The sequence below is a fragment of the Chanodichthys erythropterus genome, chromosome 9, assembly GCF_024489055.1.
Source record: "Chanodichthys erythropterus isolate Z2021 chromosome 9, ASM2448905v1, whole genome shotgun sequence".
In the NCBI taxonomy this organism is placed as follows: Eukaryota; Metazoa; Chordata; class Actinopteri; order Cypriniformes; family Xenocyprididae; genus Chanodichthys; species Chanodichthys erythropterus.
This window is the reverse complement of record NC_090229.1, coordinates 9,879,669-9,905,872: the sequence shown is the minus strand read 5'-3', so window position 1 is coordinate 9,905,872 and position 26,204 is coordinate 9,879,669. Positions and strand designations below refer to the sequence as shown.

General features: G+C 35.1%; 1 protein-coding gene across 9 annotated transcripts in view; it reads left to right on the top strand.

Moving 5' to 3' along the window:
* The window catches only part of dab2ipa (DAB2 interacting protein a), a 131,937-nt gene that overhangs the window by 75,346 nt on the left and 30,387 nt on the right, over positions 1 to 26,204 (top strand). For 2 of the 9 annotated variants that reach the window (XM_067394518.1, XM_067394519.1), the window contains exon 1: positions 16,178 to 16,469. The exons of 6 other annotated variants lie outside the window; for them this stretch is intronic. The gene's annotated coding sequence lies outside the window, so the exon portion shown is untranslated. Of the gene's footprint in view, positions 1 to 920; positions 939 to 16,177; positions 16,470 to 26,204 lie in introns of those variants that run through there. One more of the 9 variants, XM_067394520.1, reaches the window with a different exon arrangement.

Below are 26,204 nucleotides of genomic sequence, written 5' to 3'. Positions count from 1 at the left end.
AGCAATATGAGTTTGAATCTGGCTTCTGCTTGTTGACCCATTATATCCTGTCATCACCCTGTTGTACCTTTCAACAAATGTGTTGAAAATTTATTTTATTATTTTCTCATCTTCATCTCATTCCAAACCTCATGGTGAATATACTGGCTATTCTTTTCCATGTAATAAAAAGTAATGGGCATGTCAAGCTCCTAAGAGACAAAAGCACTATAAAAGTGTCATTAGAAAGTCCATATGACTCACATGGCTATAGTCCAAGTTTTCTGAACAAATTCAATAGCTCTGTGAAATTTAAGCCACTATTGCCCGATAATTTTCCACTCAGTTGTTTATCTCAAATCAAATCTGGTGCCATTAGTTATTAGACACTTTTGTGGTACTTTTATGGTGCGTTTTATGGTTCCATTAACTTTCATTATAATGAAAAGAGTGGAATATTCTGCAAATGTTAGACTTTTAAAAAAGACTTTTTGAAACTATATGAGAGTGATAAATGATGTCTGAATGAATGCTCAGTTTAGAGTCTGATATTCATCTGTTTACTACAAAAATGTGCCTTGACTTCCTTTATTCTTCATTTTATATGTGTGTTGTGTTGGAAAGTATTTTCATTTACCCAGAAGAGAATCTCAAGAGCACAATCTCTTACATGGGAATTTGTTGAGTCACTCTACAGTCCTGTGGATATCATAGCAACCGCGCCAAAGATTTCTCCACAGCTCACCGTCAATCTTGTGCTTCTTTGTTGCTGTGGTGTTAGCAGGAAAAAATGGCCTTGCTTGTCCAGAGATTTTATGCCTCATTAGAGCAGCATATTATCCTGGGAGGGAGACCATCAGCTTCATGGCACCAAGGTGTGTGAGCTGGATATGACATGCACATACTGCTTTTCAGATGCTGTGGAAGACTCCATACCTGACTGGGCTCTGCCAGTCACAGTAAGTTAAGGGTCATTTCACACAGACGTACCTGTTCAGCCTGCCTGGACCTGACGGTTACAAAGCTCAAGTCGATGTTGTGTAGTTCAGTGTCTATCACCTCTGTAGTATTTTCCAGTCTAATATTTAGTGAAATTGGATCTATTTGTTTTTCTTTGCTTTCAATTTTATTTTGCTTTCCTGGTCTTTTTGTGCACGTATTTCCAAAGAATTATTATTTTTTTTGTCTTAATAGTTTTTAATCAAAATTTAATGATGTTTTTTAAATTCCTCCCCTGCTCTTCAAGGCCCAGTCAGTTCCCGATGGGCTCGCTATTTTATTTCTTATATATGACTTAGATTTTGGTTTGTGTTTTTTACTCTCTCTTTTTTTTTTTGTGCCACATTTTTAGTTTTTTCCCCCCCTCATTAAGTCTGTATTTTTCTTTGATATAACACTTTTCCTAGTTTAATGTGCTGTAAATACACCTAAAACTTGATTATAAACATCAAAGCTGTCATTGCTCTCTTTATTTAACATGTAAACCAATGGCGTGAGTTGGGAGCGGAACAATCTTTTGGTCTGGCCAATGAGAAAAGGGGCGGAGCTGAAGGGTTTCTTGGTGTTTGGAAAATTTACAGTTTTTGGAACTAAGAGTGGTGCAGAAATTACCAACATGATCTGCTTAATGATCTGTTTTCACATATTTAGCCTTTTACAGTCATAAATTTAGGTTGTTAAAAATGCATGACAAATTATTACATTGGATTTTTAGCATCATTCTGCTTGTAGAGGACATTATCTTGAACAGTGTTGTTCTGTTTCGCACTGATGGCCAGCATCAGTATGTGGAATCTGCGGTTTTATCCTTTATGGACTCTATTATAGTACATATTTTACCTTTTTACCTTTTAACTCTATAAAAGCTTCCATTTAGATATCTGATGTCCTTTTGGGTGAAGAATAAGCTTTTAAGCTCTTAACTGGCGAATCCAAAAGATTTTTTGATAAAATGCAGAAGTAACATGAAAGGAAAGTTGATTTGCTTTATAGTGGAAGGACAAAAATGCTAATTTTTTGTAGTTAAATATTTTGGGGAGCACTTTATAATTTAAGTTATAAACAACATTATTTAATGCTACTATAAGGTGAATTTTGTAAATTATGCATCAGTAGTGTCACATTATGTATGACTTAAAGGTGTCTGTGATTATTAAGCTCAGAAAGGAGTAAGTTGACATGGAAAAAATAACATACTTAGAATATTATTTAAAAGTTTTGGGGTCAGTATGTGTTTTTTTTTTTTTTTAATAACTTAAAGGTGCTAAAGAGGATGTTTTGTTTTATACATTTTTGCAATATTACTTGAAACTGTCTTTACTAAGTTGTAAAAGACTATTTATTAGGTGCGATCATCGCGTAAACGATTGGCCCTCTGGCTTGTCAATCACTGGTTTCTTTGGTTTCTCAGTCAACGAAAAGATCCTCTTTATCACCTTTAATACTTTTATTTAATGATACATAAAATGTTACAAAAACTCAGTTCTACATACAGTATATGTTCTTTTGAACTTTCTTTTTACAAAAGAATCCTGAATAAATTGTTTTAAACATTCTTGAACATCAAATCAGCATATTAGACTGATTTCTGAAGGATCATGTGACACTCAAGACTGGAGTAATGATGCTAAAAATTCAGCTTTGCCATCACAGGAATAAATGACATTTTAAAATGTATTCTAATAGAATAATATTTCACTTAATTGTTGATCAAATAAAGAGACTTACTGACCTCAAACTTTTGAACAGTATGTGTACAAGAGAGCAGTACTTGTTATATATTAAATTATGAAAATATAGTTTGACATTTCAATGCATTATGTAATGATATATTATATATTGTAATATTATTTGAAAAAAATAAATAAAATAAATATATATACAGTGTATATATATATATATATATATATATATATATATATATATATATATATATATATATATATATATATATATATATATATATATATATATATTTGTTTATTTTAAAATATTATATAAAAAATATTTAAAATTGTCACCTGCATGTCCAAGTGGAGAGATCAAACTGACACACAAAACACATGACATTCAGCCTTAGGAGATCTCTTTACAGCCATTAAAAAGAACATAGGGCTTTACCTATTGATTTGAACTCTTTTTTGTTTCCCCAACAACCATTATCTGAACAATAACGGCAGTGAGATCTCTTCATCCTCATGTAATTGAACGAGAAATAAAGGAGGTGGTGTCGTCTCAGCAGCGTGATGGATAGCGCTATTCAAAGCATGTTTTCATTCGGCAAAAGCCATTTTCTTCACCTCGGGCTTGCACTTCTGAAAATTTATTAAGAGTTATAGCTGCAAATTTCTTTATTTTTAATCTAAAGACATGCTCTTGAAACCAATTACTGAAGCGTCATGTTGTTGTTGTTGTTTTTTTTAAGGGTCTCTGGCATCATCCGTTTGGACAGAGTGTGGTTTCCAGGTCAGCCTCCCTTCTCGCTGATGGCTGTTTTGCCATGTCCCACTTAATTACAGGCCTGGGAGTCTTGTAATAGAGAGAATGCATGGCCTTACTGCACTCTGCTAATACCAAGAGACATGCTCGCCCAGGGCGTGCCAGTGTTTTAGTGTGCACCCTACTCCACAGATTACTGTCTTCATTTCTCTCTGGGTTTGTGTGTGTGTGTGGGGGGGGGGGGTGTTCTTTGTCTTTCTTCTGTAGATGAATGGAGTAATCAGAAGCTGTTATGTTATTTTGTTTACTTAGTGACCTGCGAATTCCACCACAGATTGTCTCATGGTCACAAATCGATGTGTGAAATCTATGATACCCCAGATATCTGTGTAAGAGCATCATTTGGAAAGCACTGTGTTGTATTTTAAGCACCATATTTGTGTAGAAACATCTGATAAACATCTTAAAAAGGTTTTTGAGATCAGAAGTGTCACAAAAACATCTGTCAAGCCATTCTGACATCCGTCAGGAAACATTTTAGCAGTAGACTGAAGATGAAAACTCTCTAAAAATTGCACATTTCAAATGAAAACTTGAAGACTTTGAATAGATGTATGTGTGTTATCAGTGTATTTGTTGGATCTGCAGAAAACTAAACTAGCAGTCATATATTTCAGTAGTGGAGATTGGGGATAGTTGTCACACTTTTGACTTTTCATTAATTATTTAAAAATCAGTTTCTACATACAATAGTCACAAACCAAAAGTCTTTTACCATCTAGTAGTCTAGTAGAAACTTAAAGTCTAATATTTCTACCATTGTTGACCAGGAGAAACAAACTGTTCCTTTTAAGACATGTTGGCCCAATCCACCTTATTTTTCAGTTAAGAGCAGGCACGGCCATTTGTAATTTAAATGTGTTTTGCTTCCGGTGTCATTCGCTTCCAGTTATTTTTAGCTGTACAAAACAGCAGCTTAATATTGCAAACTGGTATTTTTTTACCATATTATTTTAATGTATTGTCTTAATAATAATCACAAACAGTTTTACAGTTTACTGTACATGGATATTCTTCTCGTCATTTCCCTATAGCGGCTAATAAATTGGAAGTCTCACACGTTCACAGAAAACACCTTACTTGTGCGTTGAAAAATAAGGTGGATAGAGGGCCACATTATCATATTATATGGGGTGAAACCTCCCATTAAATAACCTATTATTAGTTTTTCAGCTGAATTTATAGAAAAACTGCACTTTGTGGAACTGAAAAACTGTAAAATGTAATGTACAAAAATTTTAAACTTGTACTACAGATAATGAATTCATAATTGTATAAAATTACAACATTTATTACATATTATCTGACAGCTTTGCCCCTGCCTGAATGTTTATTAAAAAAATAGCCTTGACCAACAGCTATTGCGAAAATATAACAATGTGAAAATTTTAGTTCATTCTAACGAAACGTGTGGACCTCTTTATGAAAAGCCAACCTCTTTAATAATACATGTGCAAGTTGTCACTATTGACTCATATTGATTAAAGGCATACTGGAAACCACTGTCCCTCAGTATGTGGCGTCCCAGGAGATGGGGGAAGGGTGCAGGATGGTGGTTTGGTTTGAAGACATGTGTGATGTGAGGGCTGTGGCAGTCTGCCCATAATGGATTAGCCTCATTAAATTCAAACCTGCATTCCACACAGAGAAACACCCACGGCAGAGCTGTACATCCTCGCTTCCTTCGGTCCGTCTATCCCTCTCGTTTTGTCTCTGTCTTCCCCCACAGTACTCCATCTATCTGACAGGCTTTCTATCCCTCCACCTCTCTTTTTATTGGTTTCTGCTGTCTCTGCCCCACTAAAACCTGCACTATATTTCTGCTTTTGACCCTCCAACAACCTCAGATATCAGCTATGAATATGACTGTCATGCTCATTCAGAGCATTTCTATGATTGGCCAAGGACTTTCACTGGTTATTGAATTGATTATGTTTTTTTTTTTTTTCTTCACATGAGACTGAGGTTTTATCTCTCAAGGTCTGCATTTAATAGCAAACTGAGCAAGCTTTGCGACTTATTTACCATGGTAATCTTATAGAAAATTGATGCTTAGCACTTCATTTAGCTTTAGTGTGGTCGTAAAACCTTTTATATATTCTGTGGCTGTGCATGTTTGTTAATGGTAATCTTATCAGTTGCATCGCTTTCTCAAGATTTTTTATTCTCACCTCCACAATTGAGCTTCCATTTTCTCCCTCTGAACTCTTTGAAATCTCTCATATATATATAATCCTTCTCCCTCATAACATTCCAAACCTGTTTTCTTTTCATTTGTTTACAATTTACATTAGTTAACTACTTTAGTTAACATTAATTAAGAGTGAAAAATACTTCTAACACATGTATTAATCTTAGTTAATGTTAATTTCATAATTATACATTATTAAAAATCAAAAGTTGTATCTGTTAATATTATTAATGGACTCGAGCTAAGATGAACTAACAATGGACAGTTGTATTTTTATTAAATAATACACTCTAAAAAAATGCTGGATTGAAAATGGACAAACCCAATCATTGGGTTGTTTTGACCCAGCGGTTGGGTTAATTGGTCAAAATTAAATATCAGACACATAATTACTAGAAGCAACTATAATAATCAAAAGGTGAACATTTATTAATAAGCAATTTAATAAATGTTTATTGCTTATTTATTATTCATTAAACGTATTATTAAATGTTTATTTATTCAATATATTAATAACTGTGTAACTTCCAATATATTTGGGTTCATTTTAAGCAAGCAATACAGTAATTGTTAAACGATAGTTGAGTAAAATAAGACTACCCAGCAGGTTGTGCAAACATTTAACCCAACAGCTGGGTTAAAACCACCCATTCACTGTGTTTGTCCTTTTTCAACCCAACTTAGGTTGTTTTTAACCCAGCATTTTTTAGAGTGTATTAACAAATACACTCAAATTTGTTACAAATTTTTCTTTCAAATTTATTGTATTTGTCAATATTGGTGACCTATTTTGACATTTAGATCACCTTTGCCTTTATCTTTCACTAACTTAATAGTTAATATTTAAAAATGCAAATAATTAAATAACACTGTTAAATGTAATCTCTAGCAAATCTGAAAGTGAAGATCCTTTATAGATCCTTAGATCCTTCCATATATATATATAGTATATAATTTAAATATTGTCTATTTATTTGTATCAGCCTGAATATTTGAATATTTCTGACAGGAAAGGCCTTGATACAAAACATGACCATCAATTCAGTGTTACGTGAAGCTTTCTCTTTGACCCAGCAGTTCAATGACACTCTTTATTGGCAACATTTCCCTCCTTGTCTTCATTTCCCTCTCATTTTGAATGCTTGACATGGTATATTCTATAGATCGGGCTTGTGGATGATGTATAGTAATGCAATTCTTGTAAGCAGGGCTGTGTTTGACATCTTCACTGACAAGGACGGTGACCTCTCTATTCCACAAATCTTTATTCTGAGGAATCACTGAATCTCATTGTTATGATGTGAAGTAATGCTTGAGCCAAAGGACAGAATAACCTTCTTGATAAAACAACTTCCAGCTGAATGACTACTGAATTTAAATTCAACACAGTATAGCAGGAAGTCCTCGGGTATTGTTTAAGGAATTTTCTGGGAACAATACAAGTTAAGCTGTATTGACAGCCATCTGTGACATGCTGGCAGTTATCTCAGGAATTCATTTTGACACATCACTACTATTGCAGAATGATAAACATTAAAATATAAGTATATATTTTTGTTAACCGTTTACCATATGTCTTGGAGTATTGCAATAATATATCGTGAATTCAGTATCGTGATATGTAATGAATCGTGACGAGGGTATCGTTACACCCCTATTAAATGCAATACTGAGTTCCTTTTTTGGTAGCACATACCCAGAAGAGAATTTAGAAACTTTACAGCTCAAATAACACGCAGTTTTATACAGAAGATTTAATAGGGGTTCTTTAAGTAAACATGAGCTATTTCTGCTTTTAAACTCCGTCTTGCTTCCTAGACTTTCATTGTCAGCATAGACCTGTCATTTTTACGAGCTAAGGGACTGATCAAAATAATTTGGTAATTGTGAAAGCAGCAAATGCTTTCAGTAAAGCTTATAGTTTGAACCTGGAACATTCTTTTAATTATTGTAAAGACATTACATCATCAAACTAAAGCAATGAATTTTTGATTTGAGCCAACAAAGTAAATTAAATTAGGAATTGCAGTATAATGTAATAGCCTTCAGATTTTTTTTGTTATTTCTTGTACTAATTCATACAAAACAGTTTGCAGAAGTGTGATGGTGCACTTGAGGATAAAACTGAATAGATAGATTGCAATTTACATCTTAAAAGATGGCTTAACTTTGCCCTGTCATTTTGACAGCAGAGAATGCTGTTTAGCTCTAGCAGTGGGTCTTTTTGCAATGACCATGACCTGAGAAAATTGATTTACTCGAAGAAGAAATGTCTTTCTAATTCACACTCAAATCCAGGAGGATAGCAGAGAGAGGAACGGCTTGAACGCAGCTGTCATTTCTGTCACCTGATTCTTTCTGTGCATTGTACAGTGGTTGAGTTGAGGCTTCAGACACAGCATGAACATCAGTCATTACTCCACCGTCACTCACAGCCTGTCAGCATCTCGCAGATCCCGCCCGACAGCCCGTCATCTTCTGGAAGTTTCCAACCGCCTGTACCATGCAGATCACTCTTGCTTCATAATTGCCCAGAATATTTTACATGAGGTATGTCAGATATAAAAAACAAACAAATGTGAGGCAGAAATTGCCTGTCAAGTTGGTAGGTTTTCTATTGCAATCAAGACTGACAGTGAAGAGGAAAAATTGTTGAATAAAGTCGTTATTTTTGTTTTGTTTTTGCGCACAAAAAGTATTCTTGCTGTAGTCTGGCCCTTGATTTGAACTATTCAAACTGTAGTCACGTTGACTATTTTAATGACGTCTTTACTACTTGTGGTAGTGGTAATTTCGTTGCTTTCTATGGGAGATAAAAATCCTCTCGGATTTCATCAAAAATATCTTAATTTGTGTTCCGAAGATGAACGAAGGTCTTGCGGGTTTGGAACGACATGAGGGTGAGTAATTAGTGACAGAAATTAAATTTTCGGGTGAACTAACCCTTTAACATAAGCACAAAGTATGATGCAAACCTGCAGGTGCAATTGTGCTGCTTACTAGAGCTGTGTGAAACAGGCCTAAGTGTGTAACTGTGTCTGGCAGATTCACTCGAGTTCAGGGATCAATGACAAATCAAATTATCAGATAAGCCTTTGCTATAATGCGCAGTGATCTTTCAACCAGTGGTTCTGCTTGGCCATTGCAATCGTTTTTATGTTCTATCTACGCTACTGCACTTTTTTTTTAATGACCACACACACAGAGAGACACAAAATTGCCATTTCTTCACAGGGTTCAGTGCGGTTCACTTTTGTTGAGACTCTCAGACAGGTCTCCTTTGTCACAGCCTTCTTTTGAATTTGAAGCAGTATCTTATACCCTTGCGAGTTAGGCTTTTATTTGTGACACTTATACGGTCTCACCATGGTGTAGACTGTATACGCAATTTTGTGTTGTTATCCCTCAAAACATCTTAGCAACAATCATCATTTAATGACAAGGTAATTTGTGTCAACAACTTGCTATAGAGGGAAATTTCAGGCGAAATTGCTCCAGTTATGAAAGCAGTCAGTCGCTGGGTATAAAAGCTAATCTTACCCTCTAGAGTTGCCATAGTAACAAAGATAAATATTAAATACAATTCAATAAGCCATTCCGCTTTACATGCACATTAATGAATGCACATCATCACTAACTTCGAGTGTGTGTACCTTTTGTGGGTGGCTACCGAAAGTGCAGCGTTTCGAATTGCTGGATACCGTATGACCCTTTTGCGAGAGCGGGCTTTGTTGCAACTGAATTACACCCTTAACAATGTCAACCTGCACCTCCGTAATTAACACGTTTTGCAGTGATGTTGTCCTAGCGGGATGTTAGCATAGTTACTAGAAAACTAGGTCAATATGATGCGTCATAATTCCAGCCTGTAAGGCAACAAATTGTGAAAAGGGAAATAGGGGGGCGGTTTTATGGTTCTGCATGTGTTCAGTGGTCTGTAGTTGTAGCTAATGGAGCCGGAAGAGACAGGAGGAGAATGTTAACAGCGCTGAGGGGAATGTTAGAGGTCGCAGACTGAGCTAACAGAGAAAAAGGACTTCCTGCGTTCTGCTACAGTCCGAGGTTGGTTAGAGGAATAGTTTAGAAAAATAGAAAATTCATGTTGTTAGAAATTCATTTGACATTTGATTCTGACTCTTGATTACTTTTATATATGTATTAAAATAGGGTTGCAGGATTAATGAAAAAAAACTAAATTGCGATATGGCTTAGAACGATTATCAAACTGCAAATGCTGCAGTTTAATTGCATTAATATATGCGCATAAATATGTGCGAGTTTGGGTCATGTACAGCATGCATTTGAGAAGACAACATGCCTTGACCATCTTCCTAAACTTGTTACGAGAAGCGCTTATAAACTGTTTAAATATATTTATTTTTCTTAAATACTGTATTTATTATACAGTTAAATATTACAATAATATTTTTTCTTTTAAAATTTAATTTAATACTACTACTACTATGTTTTATAATAATTATTATTACTATTATTATCATTACGAAATCAAAATAATGAACAAAATAAGAAATGTTACTGTTTATAGTCATATTTATTTATAATGAAGATTTTTTTGGCATAATTGCACAGCCTTACAAAACAAGAACAGCAAACTTGTAAATAAAAAATAAATTGCAATCAGAAAAATCAGACTTAGATTATTCCCCAAATAGTGCAGTCCTATTGAAAGTGAATGGGCTCCAAAATAACAATACATAAAAGTAGTCCGTACTCTTTTCTGTTGTCCAAGCCTTCTGTACATAATCAATAGCTTTTTCTTGACAAATAGATCCAATTTTTGTCACTATCAAGTCGCTATTCACTAAAAACTGTCAAATATGGTGCCTTTAGACATAACGCATCAGGTTTGGAATATAGCACATGGCTTGTATGGTCTACTTTTAGTGTTTTTTTTGTCGTGTTGGAGTGCTTTTGGAGAACATTTCTCCATTTGTGCTCCATGGAAGAAAGAAAATCCATGGGTTGGCAGGGTATGGCAGCTGCCATACCTTGGCTTCCTGGTCAGGTCAATGCAAAGTAATATATTTTTATTTCAGGATTATTAGATTTATATAACTGCGTGTAACATATAATGTGTAATTTTTTTTTTAATAAAAGAGAAAAGCAAGTAGATTAAAGCAATCTGGTTGTTATATTTGTGTCATGTGAGTTCAACAATGTTGCAAATGTGTCTTTTTACAACGTGATTTTGCAGCCTTTTTGTACTGATGCCAATCAGGAATTTCTGTTGAAAATAATGACCAATCAGAGGCGTTTAAGTTACCGGTAGTGAGTATACACTCAGTATCTGTCAAAACGCTGAATGAGTTTAACTCAAGTTTATTACATTCAACGCATGCACAAATTCTCTCATTGTAACAAACAAAGCAGAGACATGATGTAAATAAAATAATCATTGTGCAGTTTAGTCAGATTTATTGATTAATAAAGTAACAGTATGAGTTTTCGCACTCAATGAGTTTGCGCTGAACTGACAGTGCTCTTTACCCACGTCCTGTGTAATTTAATTCAATTTGAAGAAAAGTTTTTGTTTTTCATGAGACTGTGACTTTTCCTACATCAGTACAAAAAGTGACAAAATATATTTTAAATATTATAATAGTGATTTGATAATGTCTAAAAATGAATTCAAAAGCCAAAAGTGTGAAAGAAACTAGGCTATATTTGTTTTTTAGAGTGGAATAATAAAAGAATAATATTAATAGAAATAGCTAATGAGCCTATAAGTGCTCCTCTGCTGCCATCTACCTGTTATAATGGTAATTTAATGTCTTTTTTTTTTTTTTACATTTTAAAATAAGTGTTTGTTTTTCACAAAGTGTTAGTTTTTCTACATCACGAAACTTTTAGTTTTATTTTAGGAAAATCTTTGAAGGATGAACAAAAAATGTTTTTGATCACCATATTAAAAAATAACATTTAAATTGGATAATATTCAGGCTTTTGAATTTTGGGGCCAGATTGACTAAACGGGGCAAATTAGGGTGAGAGCGCAATTTCACAAATGTGCCGATGGGAGTGGCAAGTTTTGCGCACAATCTACTGCTGACACGCAAATTAAAGAACACAGATGCAGTCACAATCATTTACATAATGACCAACGCAATCTAACAAGAGCAGTGCAAATTAGCGTTGGGTTGCAAATAAGCAGAGCTGATGCTCTCATCAGGCGCAACTTGTTACATGTATGACAAACACATAGCCTACACATATACAATATCGTTATCTAGATAGATAGATAGATAGAAAGATAGATAGATAGATAGATAGATAGATAGATAGATAGATAGATAGATAGATAGATAGATAGATAGATAGGCAAATGTGGCTTGGCAAATGATATGTTCTAATAACGTCTTCCTCTGGCATTCTAAAGAAATTAATACGAGGGGAAAATATTTTCTCCCTTCTACCACGCGCTCTCTGTTCTCTGCGGTTTTTCCTCCTAGAAGCAACAACTGCAGCCACGTCGCAAGATGGGTTAAGACATGCTTTTTTTGGGGGTGTTAAATAATGGCGCAAATACCAGTAAATTGACAAGCTCAAACCTTAGTAAATTTCATTGCGTGATTCATTTAAAATACTCTCCTCCCATAAATTTTGCGTCTGAAAAGGAAACTCCAACAAATGCATATGCAATAAGGTCAGCCGCAAAAACAACTCAGTCCATGCCTTTTCAGCTCTAATTTTGCACTGCATGCTTTAGGAAATCCTGACAGTATTTTTTAACGCCAGAGGAGGGTTTGTAAAGTTAGTAAATCTGGCCCTTGATGGAAAAACTTGAAGTACTTGACAAGTCCTTCATTCTTATAACAGTGGTATATAACTGTCTAATTTACAGGGTTATGATCAAAGCTATATGTGATTCGTCTTTGGATGGACCACACACACACATACACACATTTGTTGTATTTTAGGGTTAGCACTGTTGTCAACAGCATTTTAGTTGTTTTTCTCTCTGTTATTGCTTTTTAACTTGAAATTCATGCATTTCAATTTGTCAAATGGCTTCAATACCTTGGCTGACATACCTTGGCTTTTGGTGAATTGACGCAACTGTGTAAAAGAATTGAACCGTTTCCTTTAAATTGTGTGAGTTTTTAACCATCATCACCTATTTCTAATCACATAACATGCGTTCAGACATTCACCAGATCTCCTTCACCCTTTATAATGATAGCTAACAGAGCGTCTGCATGACAGAAATGAGAGGCAGCTAGCCACATCTGCATCATTGCGTTCATGATTATTTTCAGTCTGTTGACAATCCAAGAGGCCAGTGGGGAAGTCAGGCCCTGTTATTGCAATCTTCATTCTGCTTTAATGCTCCTGGGAGATTATATTTGAGGAATCCTTACTGAGGAATACGAATTAATATTAAAAGACTTCCACAACTCCATAAGACAGGTGCGGGACCATTAGGTGAGGCTGCAAGATGACAAGTAATTGCTCTTAGCTTGCTCACACACACCTACACACACATGAAGCGGAGAGAATGACACTGGAAAATGAATCACAGGCTTGCTGTAGGGGAAAGCTGTGCGTGGTGGAGAATGGTGAGAGCATATGTCATTAATTTGTCTGCCGAGTGACTCGATACGTTATGTTAAAGGTTGAGTTTGGAGGATAGGAAATTCCTCTCTCCCGTGCTGCAGGTCCTCTGTTGAAAGTGCATGAATATTGTGTCGCCTGATAAATTGTATTCCCGAATGTGTCTATAGCCAGCGACCTACGCCCACTCGGCACCGATACTGTCACATCACACTTCTGTCTCCAGTGTGTAACAAAGACATGACCTCATTGTTTCAGGCCTGAAGGACATAGAACCCACTTTGATTTCTCCACCCAGAAAAGCTTTTTAAATGCCTCAGTGAGAACATAGAAGAACCGCTCAAAGGATTGCTTAAACTCAAGATGTTCAGCTAAAGAGCAAACCTTGAAGTCGCGATAATACATTGCATTGATTGACTTGCATTCATTAACATGTTTAATGGATGCAAACCTTTACATCTGAATGGATGTTCAGATGATAGTCTATTCTACGCTGGAGTCAATAGATGATGAAAAAAAGCCTTTTTTCATTATTCCATGGGAAATATGTTAAAAGCCAGATGCTGTGTTAAGCAAAGCACACATATGAGGTACAAAGAGTAAGGTGTGATATTGTAAACAGTTACATTTTTACTTATAAAAGCAAAATGCTCGTTTTGCTTTGTGTTTTATGCAAGTTGTGCTCATACTGTATGTAAGTATGTAGTGTTACCATTATTTAAAATAATTTTATGCATTTGTCTAATTTAATGTAATTAAATAACATTTTATATTATTAATACAATACATTATTAGTAATAATTTAATTTAATATGTTTATATTATTGTGTGTATATTAATTAAATTTATTTGATTAGTGATCTAAAAATAGTGTAGAATCAGAAATATTTCCTTATATTTTTCTTTTTCAATTTTGCATGTTGGTTGGCTTTCATTTTTTCAAAATCCTTAAACATCTTTTGTTTATTGCCAGGTATAAAACAGATTTGAATTGCACATTTTCAATGTGGTCTCATACTTTGCACTGTATATTGCTAATTAATATTCTTTTTCCTTTTTTAAAAAAAAAAATATATTTATTTTTTGTTTGTTTGGATCAGCATTGTTTGGATCAGCCCTCTTCCTCTTCTTGTTGTTCATCAAATTATGGCTTAAACTACATTTTCTTAATAGAGAGTATTAATCACAAAATTTGTGTGGGTTGAGCACTGAGCCTGATGAAATTATCTCATAATTGATTAGTTTAAAATTATTAAAACCACAGCCTATTCACAACTGATTCACAGATTAATTTCAAATTGTAGCATTTTTTTTTTTTTTTCATTCACTGGTCAGTGTTGAGATTTTGGGCTATTTGGCTTTGCATGTATGTTGTTTCAGACTAGTGGAAAGAAAATGTCAAAATACACTTTTAAGTGTGTTTTTTAATTCTGTGAGATTTTTCTCATGCACAGAGCAAGAAATCTCCACTTAAGTCACACGTACTGTACATACACCAAACTTTACAGTTTACAGCTGCCGCAAAATGCATTTTTAAAGGCACAATATGTAATTTTCACCACTAGAAGTCGCTTATTCAAAACAAAGGCGTTGCTTGATGCCTTGATTTTGTGGAATCATGGAAGGTGTTGTCTTCACGTCTACAGCCGGTGGAAAAGAATCCGACTGGACTCGGGCAGGAATAATATTCATGGATGAGATGATGTATTAAAGATTTATTAACATTACTGTAGTATGAAGAAGGGTGACTGAAAGCCGTTGGAATGGAATGAGGTGCTGGAGCGATTGCTAATGAGAGATAAACGTGACACACGATTCGAGAGCAGCGGAGCTTTTATAATGCCGCTTCCGCTTCCTCCAGTCATGCGTATGTGGGGTAAAGCAACACTGTTTTACCATATTAGATACATTTATGTGTTGAAAGTTGTTATAGTGCTACTCTGTGTTTGCTCGGCGGCTGCTATGAGACACTTGTTGCACACTGCAGTAAGCTAGATCGATATTAGGCATGGTAAAACATGGTAATCGCAGTAAATCAAGAAAAAAAGATATAAACAATAATACTTGCTGTGTTGAACATGATAAGTTTTCTGTTGATGAATGTATTCAAATAGTTGCTCACTTGTCTAATAAAACACAAAATATATTAAAATGTCTTTAGTGTTTTCATGGTTTCTACAAAATGAATCCGAGAATCAAAGTTAACTTGGGTATGATGTCATTGAAAAGTGACTCACAGACATGGTTCATGCTTATTTAAACATTCTTGAAAACATTTGTGATAATGTTCACAAAAGTACACAAGTCAACAAAATATATAACATTGTTCTAGTGGTTTTTGGATATTTTAGTACATATTGTGCCTTTAACTTGGCACATCATCTTAAAATAGAGGGCTGATGGTGACAAGACCGAGTTAGCAATAATGAAATAATGACTAAATAGGGAAATATATTGTTATTCGTAAGTGCATAATTTGCCTATGAAATCCAAAAGTGTAGCTTAGTTCTGTTATGTGGGTGTGGGGTCACCACAATTTTGAAACCTTAAAAATGGCTTGTGGACCAAAAAAAAAAAAAAAAAAAAAAAAACTTGAAAGCCCCTGCCCTAACCCTAAGAGTGAGCAATAGTTCTGCCTGCCTGAAAGAAGGCTGTAATTGTTTTTAAGCATACGCTACTCAGGTCAAGGTTTATTGAGCATACATACACCCACCCACGCTCCCAAACAGACATTTAGCATGCATTCTGCATAGAGATAATATCTTTATTTTGGATGTGGATTTTCCCTGCTCAGGGAAGAGGCCAGTATATCACAAAAAAGCCACAGGACAAAGGCCACGCACACACACACACACTCACAGAGGGAAGGGGGCAGGGCCAGCTCACACTGTTCAGCCTGCTTCCGTTGCACACAGCAGCAGTCCAGCCGACACAACGAGAGAGAGGGATCAGCGCAGCCCACAGTCTGTCAAAAGATCTGTGGCCCACTTTAAATATGAGTGGGGGGTTTACAGCAGCTCCTCTATGAGAGTGTGACAGTTAAAACAAGGAGGCCAGAGCAAGAGGAGAGAGAGAGGCGGGGCCGTGAGATTGTGTGTGAGCCGGCTGCGTGTGTCCGCTGTTCCCAGTGGCTCCGAGCCGCAGCAGAGGTAGCAAAATGGAGCTGTGAGCAGTCTTTCTCATCCTCGTCTTCGTCGCCAGGGGACCGGGGATCTTGACGGCATGCCCGGTGAGTATTCCATACTAGAATCCCTGTGGTTCTGACAGGGATTCAGATCTTGGCGGATGGAGTGTGTTACAGGAGCGCTGCATTGTGCTTGAATGGCATCTCATTACAGAGCTTCCATGCTGAAAGAATGAAAGAGGGCGAGAGAGAGGCGAGGGACGAGTCACAGCACTCCCCCAGCTTTTGTCGGCATTATCAGGGCAGTAATCGATGGTAAACAGCACACTGCTGCGGTCAGCGGGGATTGTGGCCAGTAGCTGAGGTGTTCAGTCCCTACAAACGGATCATGGGCTTTTAACTCCGTGCAGCTTCCCCGTTCTGTCCTTTGTGTGGGAGCAGATGTACAAAAACACATGCTGGGTGAGGAATACACACCGTGCCCTGCGGTCAGGTGGACTGTAGAGGTGCTTTTAGTAATGTTTCTTCATTTAATGGCATTGTCAGGTTGGGTATCGATATAATGAGATCCATTATTCCACCCTGTTACTGGGTGGCGGCGACACGTGCTGTTTGACATCCCAGCATTCTCTGTGTTGGATGGGCAGATATGATGATGTATGTTTGTAAAGACGCTAAGATATTTGCAGTTTATGCTTTAGTCTATATATTTGATTTAGTGCAATAAGAGTGTGTTATTGTGAAGCTTCTTGGTGAAGACTGAGAATATGTTATGAAATTGTGTAGTATTTATTATAAATAATCAGAGTATGGCTTTACATTATTGCAGTGATTAATCTAAAGATTTACTGGCAAACAAAATGAATTAATTCACTCTATAAACATGTTGTCATTCCATATGCTGCTGGACAAATCATAACATATAAGTCGTTTTTTTTTTTATTTCCTGATAATTTACTCACCCCCGATGACATGGGGGTATAAGTCTTTTTCTCATGTGATACAGTATGTACTGTAAGTATATATTTACATATATTAATTTTTCATAAAACATTCTGTCTCGTTTATTTCATGAAACTGAAGTGTTTTTGATCACAAATTAACTTATTTAAAGATGCTTGAAAAGTTAAAAAGCATTGCAACAGTATTTATGGTACATGAATAGTATGTGTATCACACCCTGGAATACTTGATTCTGATTGGTCAATTGCAGCATTTGACTGCATTCTGAAGTCAAATGATTTTATATAATGACCACTAAACTGTATAACTGATTGCTATTCAAGGCAAATTTTGCTTTATAGCTATGATAATAGCGTCATGTGTCTCGTATCACTCCGCAGTTTTTCTTTTTTAGTAAAAGAATGATAAATGATAAAAAGTATTTATTAATTTATTAGTATCAGATAAACAGTTGCAAATAATTTAAATTGATATAGATGTTATCCACTTTTACTGACACTTTCGCTGCTCTAAACCAAAAAGAGGCACTATAAATGTAGATTTTGCACATTAATATAGAATGTGAGCTCATTGGTTTGTCTGCATTTTATAATGGCTCATCCTATTTAGAGTCAAAACTATCAATTTTTATGATTTCCTATAAATGTAAGAAAATTATCAAATTTACAACTTTTTAAAAATAATTTTGGTCCCACTTTATATTAGGTGACCTTAACTACTATGTACTTACCTTTAAATTAATCATTTGATATAATGCACTTTTGTGTACATGCATGTTTTTACATTGTACTTATATTTTAAATTATACCTGCATGTAATTACATCTGTAATTAATTTCTGTAATTACATAATTACACTGTTGACCCATCCCTTACTCCTTACTCATACCCATACCATCAAACCTGTAAATAACCTTACTTGTATCCACCTCAGTAGCAGCAAAAGTGTTTTGCAATACAATATGAACACAATAAGTACATTATACTTAGCGTTTGATGTAAGTATACAGTAGTTAAAGCCACCTAATATAAAGCGGGACCGTAATTTTTGTTGTATAACCAGATTATTCACTAGAAAAACGTGTAATTCACACCATGCGTTTTTCATCAGGCAGGTGTAGAGTGAATGTGCAATGCTGAGGACGAAATGAATATTCATTTTCTACTTTATTTTGTAGGCATCTGTTAATGGCTTCGTTAGGAGCGAGGTTTGGCACTGGCATGAATTCTTGTATCTGACTCATTCTGTCCAAGCCAATCTAAGCTGTATGAAGGATTTTTAATGGCCCTCAAAATTCATGACTATTTCAAAAACCTTGTCACATAGCAGATTAATACTTACCAAGGTTAGTGCAGAAATATCGTTCCATTTTAATTGCCTCCCTCTACACAACCATTTTAGAGCTTCAATAATTTCTGCCTGTTCAAAAACCTTGTTGGTTGTGGGTTGGTAAAATTGGGTAGAAATGTAGTAGTTGTCAAGCAGTGACGTGACAGCAGTGTGACATGCTATATTTAATCCAAAACTATTTCAATTGGTGTAATTATTTTATATTTGTATACATGCAATTTTATGGGCTAAATTCCTGGTGTTGACTTGTGTTATTTGGTCAAGTTAAAGGATTAGTTTGCTTCAGAATTCAAATTTCCTGTTAATTTACTCACCCCCATGTCATCCAAGATGTTTATGTATTTCTTTTTTGAGTCGAAAAGAAATTATGTTTTTTTAAAAAAAAAAAAAAAAAAAAACATTCCAGGATTATTCTCCTTATAGTGGACTTCAAAAGTTACTAATGGTTTGAAGGTCCAAATTGCAGCTTCAAAGGGTGATCCCTCCATGATTCTAAAGAAAAATTAAAATGTGTATACTTTTTAACCACAAATGCTCTTGCACTGCTTTGTGATGCGCCACACATAACGTAATCATGTTGGAAAGGTCATGCATGATGTAAAAAAGACATCTTGGGTGACATGGGGGTGAGTAAATTATCAGGAAAACTGGAGTCAACTCCACAACTAACAATAATGACGTAGAGAAACTATATGGTTTAAAATAAATGTCCAGGACATTTGCTTTGTTTATCCCCAACTTTCTCCAAAAAAAACAAAACAAACAAAAAAACAACTAATTTGTTTTCCATGCACCGAAAATCACCCGAATAAGCTTCTTTGAAAGGAGGCTTGTGGGTTTTAGGAGTGACCCCATCGATAGTGCTGAGATTACGTAACTATTCATCTGTGAAAACAAAACACAGCTGTTGAAATGCAGTAATAAGCTGTGTACCAGGGTACTATGGGATGCTGAATAATAACATTGTTCATTGAGCTCCCAAATGTTATTCTGATTATAAAATGAAATGAAGGGATTTTTTTTTTTACATGAGCTGGCTGATCTAGTTCATGCTAAGGCTATTTTATTTGTTTTAATGTGTAGCTTGTGTACTTATATTGCCCTAATGGGATATGGATGGTATGAATATTTTGTCATTTTGTTTTCCAATTATGTAGCCGAAAACATATTTGAGTGTAAGTAAAAGTTTCCACATTTAATTGGGCTTCAGTATGTAAAACAAATAAATAAATTAAATATGTTTTAGCTTTTGAAATCTTGGCTGGTAAAAAATTCTCGTTAATGTAACTTAGTCATAATTTAAGCCTAAAAAAGGCTATTAGACTCAGCAAATTATACACACACAAACACACACACACACACACACACACACACACACACACACACACACACACACACACGTAGTTTCAAAAGTTTGGGGCCAGTAAGATTTTTTTTAATGTTTTTGAAAGAAGTCTCTTATGCTCACCAAGGCTGGATTTATTTGATTGAAAATATAGTTAAAACAGTATTGTGAAATAATTTAAAAGAAATGTTTTCTATTTTAATATATTTTAAAATGTTACTGCAGTCTTCAGTGTCACATCATTCTTCAGAAATCATTTTAATATGCTGTTTTGCTGCTCAAGAAACATTTCTTATTATTAACATTGAAAACAGCTGTGCTGCTTTATATTTTTGTGGAGACCATGATACAGGATTTTTTTCAGAATTCTTTTTGATGAATTGAAAGTTCAAAAGAACAGCATTTACTTCAATATTTTGAAACATTATAAAAGTCTTTACTATCACTTTTGATAAATTGAATGCATCTTTGCTGAATACAAATATTAATTTCTTTCAAAGAAAAAACCTTACTGACCCCAAATTTTTAGTGTATTTTATGTGTGTGTGACAATGAAATTGTAAGTATGGAAGTTTAAAAGTACTCTAGTTAAGCACAACTAATGCAGTATAGTTTCTCAAATACTTTACAACTTTGTAAAACATCACTGTAGTTTTATGTATCTTCCCGTTGCACTACAGGCCAACTTTGAATTTCCATTAAACGGCACTGAATGCCAGGTTCACTGAGCCATTGTCATTCTCCTAAAAATCTTGCTTGTATTGCTGGTTTCCTTGGCAGTCATTTCCTATTTGGAGCAGAGATCCCGAGGGAGGACTGCTTCCTGTCGGGGAGTGTGGGAACCTTCAGAGGCGGAGTACACAGTACGCAGTCAGCCACAGATATAGGACACAATCTAAGACCAGACGGCAGGCTGCACTCCACAACATGAATTTAATTACAGCATGCGAGGTCTGCGGAGTCCACAATCTGCTGCTGTCTATCCTTCCCTCCTTATTATTATCTCATGAAGACGTACTTAAAAAGAAACCTATTTGGAAGTGCTTTTTTTTAATAATTGGCTGTTTAGTGTCATCATTTTATAAGGCTTCGTAGTGCAGTGATACAGTGGAGACTTTCAACTGCTGATTGCTTATGGTTTTATATCCTTTAATTATGTAATTCATATGATAATTATGATCCTTTCTATCTTTTTAAAGCATAACATTTCATGTAAACCTAACAATAACTGCAGCAACGATCCATAAATCCTTGCTCTGAAAGCGAGAGCAGCATTTTTTTTTAAATAGAAATCCTTGAAAATGGATTTGGGTGTGTTCAAGATGCAACAGATTGTTCCCTAGGGTGCTTGGAGACCAAGGCACTCCCTTTCTCTAAATGCTTTAAGCAGAGCGCTGTACAGTGAACACGGTTTCCAAGCCCTGGCGTCTGATATCTTGCAGAAAAATCAAGGATAATCACTGCACTGGCTCACTTCTCTTGCAGCCTCTGGACTTGTTTTGTTTTGCTCTGGGACCATGCTGAATCAGAATAGTAAAAAGTAAGTTTGAGAAATGTTGCTTCTTCCTGTTTTTCTAATCTTGATGGCTGCGGTTCTAGTGAAAAGTCTTGTTACTGACACTGAGTTTGCTGGGAATAATAGATTAGCTGGAATGTTTGACTGTTTTTCGGTAACTGGCAATAGAGTTTGTTGTTTCTGTTTCATGCAGTGCCAAAATGTTTTCTTCGTTTTGTAATGGGTACCCGGAACAGAGCTTTATTTGTATGAATACCTTAGCGGCTATTTTGGTTTTTGATCATGATGTAGATGGAAAGATGAATAAGCAATACAATATCAGTTCCACATTTAGTGCAGTTCGAAACTGAGATTCTATATATATATGTGTGTGTTTGTGATCTTGTATATATGGTTTATGAGGACAGGACACAAATGTGTATAATGACATGGGTATTACAAAGTAAACCAAATGGCTTAAAAACATGGTAAACTTTTTTTTGAAATTCAAAAAATGCCAAAAGTTTTCTGTAAAGGGTAGGTTTAAGGGTAGGGTTAGTGTAAGGGGATAGAATATACAGTTTGTACAGTATAAAACCATTATGCTTATGGAGAGTCCCCGTAAACCAAATATTCATGTGTGTGTGCGTTTTTGTGATTTATGAGGACACAAATTTATATAATGACATGGGTATTACACTGATATTATGACGTAAACATTAAATATGAGGACATTTCATGAGTCCTCATATTTAAAATAGCTTTAAAAACATACTAAACAATGTTTTATTAAAAATGTAAAAATGCAGAATGTTTTCTGTGATGGGTAGTTTTAGGGGTAGTGTAGGGGGATAGAATGTACAGTTTGTACAGTATAAAAACCATTACGCCAATGGAATGTCCTCACTTTGATAGCAAAACAAACCTGTGCATGTGTGTGTGTGTGTGTGTTGTGAGGGGAAAATATCCCCACAAGGATGGCAATACAAGAAATCTGTGAAAATGCAGAATGTTTTCTGTGGAGGTTGTGTTTAGGGGTAGGGTTAGGGTTAGTTATTTCCTAGTTTAAATTAGTTTAGTTTTCATTTTGCACATACAAACTTCCTTTTGTTTTTGTTTTTTAAATAAATACAAACAACCCAAGATTCGAAAAGATAAGAAAACAAAGATTTTTAGTATAATGAAACCATTTTTTTTTTTCAAACTCCACAGGCCACTTCCCATGAGTCATCACCAGCCTTCTTTGATCCCATTTATGCACAAATAGAACAAGTTTGTGCCCATGCAGCTGTCTACTTGACCTTTGCATTGTTTAATGTGTGAATGCCTACTAATAGGAGATTTTCAGCGATTATTGTTTCAGAAAGAATGTTTGGATAACAATTCTACCTTCTTGTTCAGAGCTGTGGCTTAGCAGTTTACACAAGTGCATGCATTGGAGCGTGCTGCTCATTTAGATGATGCAAGTTCAAGGCATATGTATGTATGTACTCCTCTGATCTCAAGAGATGCTCTAGCGATTGATGCTAGAGGTTGCAGCCTTTAGCCTCCTTTTTAGAGTGTCTGACTCCCACACTGGAGACCCAGGTTCGAGGCCCACACAGAATGGGGCGAGTAGAACCTGGATAGAGGCAATAAGTAAGCAATACTTATATGTAAGTAATAAGGTGCAAGAGACTGTGCTGTATCGTGAATAAGTCACTGCTGAAGGGCGTTGTTAGGCATGACGGGAAGCTGAGTGCCTGCAACCCCTTCAGCTGTGACTTATTCACGATACAGCACTAGCCTCAACTACCTTATTGCTTTTATAAAACGGTAACCACACAATACAAATATTTAAGCCAAAAATATGTATCGTTGCAACTTTCATGAAGCAAACTTTCACTAAAAGCCTTCCTTCCGCCGGAAAAAACAGTCCCTGACCATGAACAGTAACAGAAGTTACATTATTACACCATTAGATGGCGGCAAAGACATTACATTGAAAAGACTGAATTGTTGTGAACACGGAACAAGACACAACTGACAAATGCTTTGAATAGCGCTGTCAGTCATGGGAAAACTCCTTAACTGTTAAAAGGACAAGATAATACATTGGACATTTAAACTGATTTTTTATTATGAACATAAGACTGACCTGAAGGAAGATGCTAAACCTGAATGCAGGTAATAAACTCGCTCACTTGAGCTCTTTCTCATAATACTCTTCTACATAATACAGTAAGCTTCAATGATCAATATCAATTGAGAACATACAGTTTATGTTGCTAAGGGTGTTATGTAGTGATACACAGAACCTTTGGGTTAAGCGGTCATAGCCGTGTTACAATCAATATATATATATATATATATATATATATATATATATATATATATATATATATATATATATATATATATATATATATATATATATAATCACACACACATGTATAAGTGACTATAGCACAGGAAAAAATGGAGGGACGGATTGCTTAATGATGGTTAATTTTACTTGTTCAATTATTTCCTGTGTCACTTATAATATAAATTTCTCTCATTATGAAACACATCTTTTTCCAGCCCTATTGCACTTATCGGTCATTCTGTCAATATATAAAATAAGTTTCCTTGTCATTTTAGTCAATGTTTGGAGCAAACATATGTTCGCCTCGGGTCATTTGTGGATTTGCTGACACCACTGGCAGAGTCGCTGGAGGGACGTTACATGAGTTTTAATATCAGCGTACAGTCCATAGTGTGTCATTCATCAAACTTTTAAACACACACAGGACCAGAGAAGCACTTGCTTGACTTATCTATTACATGTCAGGAAAAATGAACGGATGAACAAGAAAGTAATCTGGTCATTTTCCTGTGAGATTTGACTGATATGAGTTTTTTTTATATATTTTTTTTTTTTATAGTCCATTCTTCAGAAAGAAATATCTGTATTTCTTGTTATTTTACACCCCATTCTGACTGTAATGGACCAGGATATCTAAATGGGCCTTTTTGAAGATTTTTTGAAGGGAGTTTTTGCTTGTTGCACATTTTCATGACTCATAATTTGATCTGCCATCTTTGTTTTCTGTTAGCAGCAGTGTCTCTGAGGCTGTGTAATTCCATCATCTGCTATCTAAGTACAAATATGGAGAGAAAAAAAAAATCTATTCGGTTGCACATTTTGCTCCTTTCTGGACTGTACTGTACCATAATTGGCAGGACTGGCAGGATGAGATTTGTGGTTGTTATAACTTCGTGATGTACAGCACAAACATGTCTCTATAATAGATAAAGTCTACTACCTTTCAGGCCTGCAGGAAAGAGCAGTCATGGTTTATTTAATACTATTGGTACTATATACTATGTTAGTTATAAGCAAGTATTGGACTTTTTTTTTATCTCTGTATCATATCAATTAATATTCATATTTAATTGTTCATGCTCATTGCTCATTGCATATTTAATTGTTCATGCTCAATTTTCCTTATTTTACATTTGTATTATCTTTGCCATCATCTAAAGCTTAATCTTTTTTTTAAAGTTAATAATGTAATAAGGGTGTTAAATGTAATCTTAAAAAATCTCAGAATAAATATCCATTTTTCATACTGTACATTAAAAAGTTGTGATGTCTAAGTTAACTTGGCATTTAAAATCATTTTTAGTGCACAAACCCGATTCCAAAAAAGTTGTGACACTGTACAAATTGTGAATAAAAACAGAATGCAATGATGTGGAAGTTACAAATTTCAATATTTTATTCAGAATACAACATAGATGACACATCAAATGTTTAAACTGAGAACATGTATCATTTTAAGGGAAAATAAGTTGATTTCAAATTTCATGGCATCAACACATCTTAAAAAAGTTGGGACAAGGCCATGTTTACCACTGTGTGGCATCCCCTCTTCTTTTTATAACAGTCTGCAAACGTCTGGGGACTGAGGAGACAAGTTGCTCAAGTTTAGGAATAGGAATGTTGTTCCATTTTTGTCTAATACAGGCTTTTAGTTGCTCAACTGTCTTAGGTCTTCTTTTTCGCATCTTCCTCTTTATGATGCGCCAAATATTTTCTATGGGTGAAAGATCTGCACTGCAGAGGCTCTTTTTATACCCAATCACGTTGCCAATTGACCTAATAAGTTGCAAATTGGTCCTCCAGCTATTCCTTATATGTACATTTAACTTTTCCGGCCTCTTATTGCTACCTGTCCCAACTTTTTTGGAATGTTTAGCTCTCATGAAATCCAAAATGAGCCAATATTTGGCATGACATTTCAAAATGTCTCACTTTCAACATTTGATATGTTATCTATATTCTATTGTGAATAAAATATAAGTTTATGAGATTTGTAAATCATTGCATTCCTTTTTTATTCACAATTTGTGAATCACAGTGTCCCAACTTTTTTGGAATAGGGTTTGTATATATGCTCAGTTTATTCTTTCATACCTCAGTTATGTTTCATTTAAGGATTAGCTTTGTCTCTGATGTTTGTCCTAATATTTCTTAGGACAAATAAATAAAAAAAGACACTGACACAAAGCAGAGCACAGTCTGAAGCATTGAGGTAAAGACATATAGACATATTTGAGATTTCTTGGGTCTTTCTCAGGACTTCATTTGCTCCGTTTTCTCTCTCTCTCCTAATCTCATTACTGTCTAGGAGAAACAAGTAAGAAATGAAAAACATTTTCT